This window comes from Arachis stenosperma, chromosome 4, assembly GCF_014773155.1.
Source record: "Arachis stenosperma cultivar V10309 chromosome 4, arast.V10309.gnm1.PFL2, whole genome shotgun sequence".
Taxonomy (NCBI): Eukaryota; Viridiplantae; Streptophyta; class Magnoliopsida; order Fabales; family Fabaceae; genus Arachis; species Arachis stenosperma.
Window position 1 is genome coordinate 83,743,621 of NC_080380.1, and position 7,855 is coordinate 83,751,475.

The following is a 7,855-nucleotide window of genomic DNA, read 5'->3' on the forward strand; positions in this document are numbered from 1 at the left end:
TAAAGTCACTGCCTCTCTACTAACTCCTAAAGAAAGGGAAACCCTTCTCATGGACCCCAGAATGCGAAAAGGCCTTCCAAGAATTCAAGGAATTCCTCGGGCAGCCACCAATCCTAACCCGACCTCTAAAGGGAGAAGAACTCGTACTATACCTCTCGGTCGGACATCGAGCAGTCGCTTCAGCATTAATACGAGAAAATGACCAAGGACAACACCCCATATACTTTGTAAGCAAGGCACTACAAGGGGCCGAATTAAACTATCAGAAGATAGAAAAGTTCGCCTACGCCCTAGTGTTCACAGCTCGGAGGCTCCGTCCCTACTTTCAAGCCCACACCATCAAAGTCCGGACAAACCAACCCATGAGACACATCCTCCAAAAAACAGACCTGGCAGGACGAATACTGCAATGGGCGGTGGAACTGTCCGAGTTCGACCTCCACTATGAAACCCGGACTGCCATAAAGTCTCAGTATCTAGCCGACTTCATCGCAGAATACACTGAGACCCCTGGAACCCCACTCTCATGGAACCTATATGTCGACGGGTCCTCAAACAAAACTGGAAGTGGAGCCGGGGTTATACTCGAAAGCGACCAAGGAACACGGATAGAACTATCCCTAAAATTCGAGTTCCAAGCTTCAAACAACCAAGCCGAATACGAAGCCCTACTAGCAGGTCTAAAGCTAGCCGAAGAGGTCGGAGCCCGGTCAATCACAATCTTCAGCGACTCCCAGGTCGTCACATCACAAGTAAATGGAAGCTACCAGGCCAAAGACCCAACTATGAAAAAATACCTAGACCAAACACAGGCACAATTACGCCACTTTCCAGAGATACAGATCCAGCACATACCTCGGGAACAAAACGCCCGGGCAGACGCCCTCTCAAAACTTGCCAGCACCAAACCAGGAGGCAACAACAGAAGTCTCCTCCAGGAAACCTTACAATCTCCCTCCGTGCTAAGAGAGGAAGAAACGCTAAATATATCAGACCAGCAGCAAGGATGGATGACCCCCATACTCAGCTACCTGAAGTCGGGAACTCTACCCGCCGAAAGAAAGGAAGCCAAAAGACTCACGAAAGACGCCCAGAATTACACACTAATTCACGACGTATTATACAGAAGAGGATTCGCAAGCCCCCTCCTTAGGTGCGTCCCGACCTCAGAAACAAAGAGCGTCCTCGAAGAAGTCCACGGAGGCATGTGTGGGAACCACCTCGGAGCTCGGGCATTATCCAAGAAAGTAGTCCGAGCCGGGTTCTACTGGCCAACTTTGCAAAGAGACGCAACGGAGTTTGTGAAAATATGCCCCCCTGCCAAAAACACGCCAATTTTCACAAAGCACCACCCGAAGACCTTATCAGCATCACTGCACCATGGCCCTTCGCAAAATGGGGACTCGACCTACTCGGCCCATTCCCCAAGGACCGGGGCAAGTCAAGTACCTCATAGTAGGGGTCGACTATTTCACAAAGTGGATCGAAGCTGAACCTTTAGCCACCATTACGGCTCAGAAAAGCCGGAAATTCCTATACAAAAACATTGTCACAAGGTTCGGAGTCCCCTACTCCATTACCACAGACAATGGAACACAGTTCACGGACACAAGTTTTCAGAACTTGGTGGCCGAACTAAAAATCAAACAGCAATTCACCTCAGTCGAGCACCCACAAGCCAACGGACAAGCAGAGGCCGCAAATAAAGTCATCTTGGCCGGGTTAAAACGAAGACTCCAAGAGGCCAAAGGGGCATGGGCCGAGGAGCTCCCCCAGGTATTATGGGCATATCGGACAACTCCACACTCTACAACGGGAGAATCGCCATTTCGACTAGCCTATGGGATGGAGGCAATGATTCCTATCGAAATAGATGAAGGGTCACCCAGAGTCATCTTCTACAACGAAGAAGGTAACCCGCAGGCACAAAAGGAAGAACTCGACCTCCTACCCGAGGTCCGAGAAAGAGCCCGAATCCGAGAAGAAGCCTTAAAACGGCGAACGGCCCTCAGATACAATCAGAAAGTAATAAAACGAAGCTTCTCCACTCACGACCTAATTCTAATCCGAAATGACATCGGAACACAAAAGTCGGGAGAAGGAAAGCTAGCCGCAAATTGGAAAGAACCCTACAAAGTAACTGAAGTCTTAGGAACAGGCTATTACAAGATATCCGACCTAGAAGGCAATGAGCTGCCCAGGGCCTGGCACGCCTGTAATCTAAAACGGTACTACAGCTAGAAAAATCTGACCCGAGGTGTACTCTTTTTCCCTACAGGGGTTTTTTAATGAGACACCCGGTCAGATAAGGCACCCGACCTAGTCAAGGGTAAACACTTTATAAATATTCTTTCTTTCTTAATACTAATCAAATTTTTCTATTTTCTTTTGTTCCTTCTCGTGATAAAACAAATCTTGAAAAAGTACCCCGTCAAGGCGCATTAATTTATGCTCGACAAAATGCAAAAAATCATTTGCCAAGAGACCACACAAGGTCGGCAAAGATAAAGCGACGAGGTTCAAATTAATGTGAGAAGTTATAAAAGTAACTCTGAAAAAGGCTCAAAAAGGCCAAATAAAAAGAGATTACAAAAATAACTTAAAAGGCCGACCAAAGACAAGGTTGGACCAACAAAGGGTGTACTCGACCGCGCCACCCGAGGTCCGATAAAAAGCTCGGACCCGAGAAGGAAGCCTTAAAACGGCGAAGACAAAAGATATCGAAAACGCTTACTAAAAAGTTGCTATACAAAAACAACTAAAAAAGTACGAGCGAAAAAACGAAATCAAGCGCTAGCTAAAAGGTTGTTATCCAAAAACAACTAAAAAGCATAAAAGCGGGACAAAAAAGTCAAAATGGCGAAGACAAAAGATTTCGAAAACGCTTACTAAAAAGTTGCTATACAAAAACAACTAAAAAAGTACGAGCGAAAAAACGAAATCAAACGCTAGCTAAAAAGTTGTTATCTAAAAACAACTAAAAAGCATAAAAGCGGAACAAACAAGTCAAAACGCGAACAAAAACACCGCATAATAAGCTAAAAAAGTTACTACAAGTAGCTAAAAGCAAAAAAGGTGTCCAAAAGCATCCACAGAAATCATCCAAAAAACAAAAGAGCCCACAGGCCGGGCAAAAACCCAAAAGATAAAGGGATTACAGAGGATCAAGATCCTTCCCGGTCGCCGCATCAACAGAAGGCTGCGGAAGAAACATAGAAATCGGGACAGCATCGACAGCACCATCATCCCGGTTCAAAACCTCCGCACCAGACCCATCCCCGACCAAAGGTGAAGTCGGGTTCGCAACCGGAACCTCGGGGACGGACACCGGAACCTTGGGGTCGGACACTGGAACCTCATCCTCGTTGGGAGCAGGAACAATCTCTCCCTCCACAACAACATTATCCATACTAAATAAGCTCAGATCCAGGTCAGGAGCAAGAACCCGGACCTGAGCCTTCAAGTTTTCATACATAGCATCCATACCCTTCGCCACATGCCCTTCTAGCTCGTAAAAGTCATTCTGAGCAGATTGCAACTTCTCCTTCGTCTCCACAAGCTCGGCAAGTGCCCGAGTATAATTTTCCTTCGCTGCCTTCGCCATCCCCTCAGATGCATTCGCTGCCGCCACAGCCGCGGTAGCCTTAGCTTTCTCCTTCTCTAAAGATGCTTCCAACTCAGTAATCCTAGCAGCCTTCAGCTCACTAATCTTCTCGAGCTCGGACTGAGCCTTCTCAAGTCGGGAACTGGTCGCGCCAAGGGGAGATTTCTTGAACTCTCGGGCAATAGCAGCATGAAGACTAGCCATCCGAACACAACTCCGCGCCATATACTGAAAATGGTGCTCCATAGACACATCATCAGTAGAAATAAAGGTCTGAGGGAGAATATGCTGTTCAATCCAACCAAGAGCATCGAAATCCTTGTCATTAAAACCCGCAGGCTCTTGAGAGGTCTTCTGCTTCTTGGGAGGAGGACCCGAGAACGGGGGAGGAGAAGAGGTAGCAGGCCCGGAGGTCGGAGGATCTTGAGTTATAGCTCGGAACTGGGGAGTCGGAATAGTCTTCGACCGAGTCTGAACACCCACAGTAGACTTCTCCGGAGAAGATCGGGCAGAAGCCCCCCCAGCTTCAATATTCCGAGCGGCCACAGACTTCTTCGTCCGATGAAGATACTTCATGGAATCCGCCTGAGAAGACATCTCTGCAGAAATAAAAGAAAAGGAGTTACCACAACAGAAATTCCACCAAAACAAACAAGGCCAAAATACTAAGAAAAAGATGAATCTCGAAAGAGGTCGGGAACTACCTAACTCGGAACGGAGAAGGCTTGGATCTCCCAACATTTTCTTCGTATCCAAGTGAGGTGCCCGACCCCATAAACTGCTCACCACACCCACAAAAGCCTGCTCAACCTCATCTAGACTCTCAAAGATATATTTAACAGACACTACATTCTCCTGCCAACAAAGAGGAAAAGAAGGCTCCCCACTCTCATCTAGAAAGAAAGGTCGGACGTCTCCAGTAGCCCGGACCTTGAAGTAAAAATTCTTGAAATCATGAAAAGACTCATCATAAAGGGTACAAAACTTCCTTCCCTGGTTAGCCCTAAAAGAAACCCAAGATACCTTCCCTCCACCCGACCCGGCTTCGTCAACACAAACAAATAGGAAAAAGAGAAATAGAGGGAGGGACCCCCAAAAACTGACACAAAAGTTGAAACAACTTCAAAAACGCCCAAGAATTTGGATGGAGCTGCGTAGGGGCAAGGTTACAAGACCACAACACCTCGGACTCTAGGTCGGTAAAAGGAAGTCGGACACCCAGCTTAGAGAAAAAACAATCATAAGCATAAAAGAAGAGCTTCTCGGAACTCTCTAAAGGCGGGAAGCACACTCTCTCCTCGGAATCCGGGGCCACTAGTTCATAATCCCTCTCAGACTCTCTATTTTCACATATGCTACTGTGCCTACGGAACCTAGCTAAATATTCAGAATCTACCACAGAAGGGATTCTCAAAGGAAGAGGATCTACCCAACCAAGACCACTCGGAATCTTGGTCGACACCGCTTGAAGAACCTTTCGAGACATAAATTCCTACCTACAAAGAAAAATACAACAGAAAGCAAAAACCCATTCAGCAATGCAAGAAAACAAAAACCCCGCGAAGAAAATGCAGCAACCCGGACCGAAAAACACCAGAGAACAAAAAAGAACCCCCCCATATACAAACAACAGCAATGGCGACGCCTCTTTTTCGGGGCAACCCAGGCATAAAGAGACAAAACAAAGAGCCACACAAAGAACAGAAGCATATGATCACAAGAAAGTAAAAACATGGAAAACAAACCTGGAAAGTAGAAACGAAGGCGAGGAGCTCCGAGGCAAAGGAGAAACGAAGGCGGCAAGCTCCGGAAGCAAGAAGCACGAAACAACGGCGCAGAGGAAACCCCGGAAAAACGCACAGGAAAGAATCAGGGAAGAAGAACAAAGAAAAAGAAGAAGCGGCGCTCGAAAAAGAGATGGCGAAAACTTAGAAAAACAAGAAAGGAACAGAATAAACGAAGAAAAAGGAAAGGGAGCGAATAAATAAAGCCTTCACGAAGGCCGGAACGAAAATCAAGGAAAAACGGTAAAAAAGCAATAAATGCAGAAACGGCCATTTTTTGAAAATTTGAAAAACTATTATGCCCGAGCTCGACCTCCCAAAAAGGACGAACTCGGGCAGGGGCACTGTTCATACCCTGACCGGGCTCCCCCAACTCGGTAAATCCATGAAAGGTCCGACCTCGTCCTAAGGCCCACGCCTAAAGGTCCGACCTCGGACATTAAAGGCAAGGAAGGCCCATCAGAAGGAGCGCAGCCCAAAACCTAAAGGCCGAAAAGGCCTAAGGAAGGCGGTTCCACAAAGATAGGGATAAAACTCCCGAAAGATAAGATAAGATAAGAATATCTTATCCAGGGAAGATCACAGCCAACTACTATAAATACACTGGAACACCCAGGTATGAGATTCATTCCACATTCTACACATATCTGCTTGGACCCATGCTAACTTAAGCATCGGAGTGTCATTGCAGGTACAACCACCAACCGTCAACACATCAAGCTCGGGTCCCTGACCCCCACCTCGGGCATCTCCAGACGACCGAGCTACACGTTTCAGGTAACCCTCGGAACAGATACCATTCTGGGCGTTTAACGCCAGGATGGTGCTAGGGGGAAGATTTTGTTTTCAAATCAATTTTTTTTCAAGTTTTCAAAGTTTTTCAAAATCAAATCTTTTTCAAATCATATCTTTTCAATCAAATGTTTTCAAAATCAATTTCTTTCCTTTTTCAAAAATACTTACTAACAATTAATGATTTGATTGAACATCTCAAATTTGTTGCCTTTTCTGTTGAGAAAGGTTTAATGTTTGAATCATATCTTTTCTTGTTAGGCAAGTTACTAATTTTCAAAAACAAATCTTTTAAAATTGTTTTCAAAACATATCTTTTTAAAATTGTTTTCAAATCATATCTTCTCAATCACATTTTTTAAAACCAATCATATCTTCTCAACCACATCTTTTTCAAAATAGTTTTCAATCAAATCTTTTTAACTTCTAAATTCAAAATCTTTTTCAAAAATCACTTGATTTCTTTTCCACTTTGAATTTTCGAAAAATATCAATCAAATTTTAAAATGTTTTTGACATCTTTTTAATTAATTTTCGAAAATCCTCTTCCCTCCTTCTCACATCCTTCTATTTATGGAGTACTACTCCTTCTTAATGCACAATTCGAACTCTATCTGATCAAGTTCGAATTCTTCTACCTCCTTCTTCTATTTTTCTTTTCCTCTGACACTTCAAGGAATCTCTATACTGTGACATAGAGGATTCCACATTTTCTTGTTCCCTTCCCTTTCTTATGAGCAGGAGCAGAGACAAAGGTATTCTTGTTGAAGCTGACCCTGAACCTGAGAGGACCTTGAAGAGAAAGCTAAGAGAAGCCAAAGCACAACTCTCTTTAGAATACCTGACCGAATTCTTCAAAGAAGAAGAACACATGGCAGCCGAAAACAACAACAATGCCAACAATGCAAGGAAGGTGCTGGGTGACTTCACTGCACCTACTCCCGACTTCTATGGGAGAAGCATCTCTATCCCTGCCATTGGAGCAAACAACTTTGAGCTTAAGCCTCAATTAGTTTCTCTAATGCAACAGAATTGCAAGTTCCATGGACTTCCAATGGAAGATCCTCATCAGTTTTTAGCTGAGTTCTTGCAAATCTGTGACACAGTCAAGACTAATGGGGTTGACCCTGAGGTCTACAGACTGATGCTATTCCCTTTTGCTGTAAGAGACAGAGCTAGAATATGGTTGGATTCACAACCTAAAGATAGCCTGGACTCTTGGGAAAAGCTAGTCAATGCCTTCTTGGCAAAGTTCTTTCCACCTCAAAAATGGACTAAGCTTAGAGTGGAAGTCCAAACCTTCAGACAGAAGGATGGAGAATCCCTCTATGAAGCTTGGGAAAGATACAAACAATTAATCAGAAAATGTCCCTCAGACATGCTTTCTGAATGGAGCATCATAGGTATTTTCTATGATGGTCTCTCTGAACTATCCAAGATGTCTTTGGATAGCTCTGCTGGAGGATCTCTTCATTTGAAGAAGACGCCTACAGAAGCTCAAGAACTAATTGAAATGGTTGCAAATAACCAATTCATGTACACTTCTGAAAGGAATCCTGTGAACAATGGGACAAATCAGATGAAAGGAGTTCTTGAGATTGATACTCTGAATGCCATACTAGCTCAGAACAAGATATTGACTCAACAAGTCAATTTGATTTCTCAAAGTCTGTCT

General features: G+C 44.6%; 1 non-coding gene across 1 annotated transcript; it reads right to left on the bottom strand.

Annotated features, from left to right (window-relative positions):
- Positions 1-7,456: 7,456 nt before the first annotated feature.
- On the bottom strand, positions 7,457-7,564 carry LOC130977566 (small nucleolar RNA R71). Its single transcript, XR_009085253.1, has one exon. It is a non-coding gene; the product is annotated as a small nucleolar RNA R71 (small nucleolar RNA).
- Between the last annotated feature and the right edge of the window lie 291 nt (positions 7,565-7,855).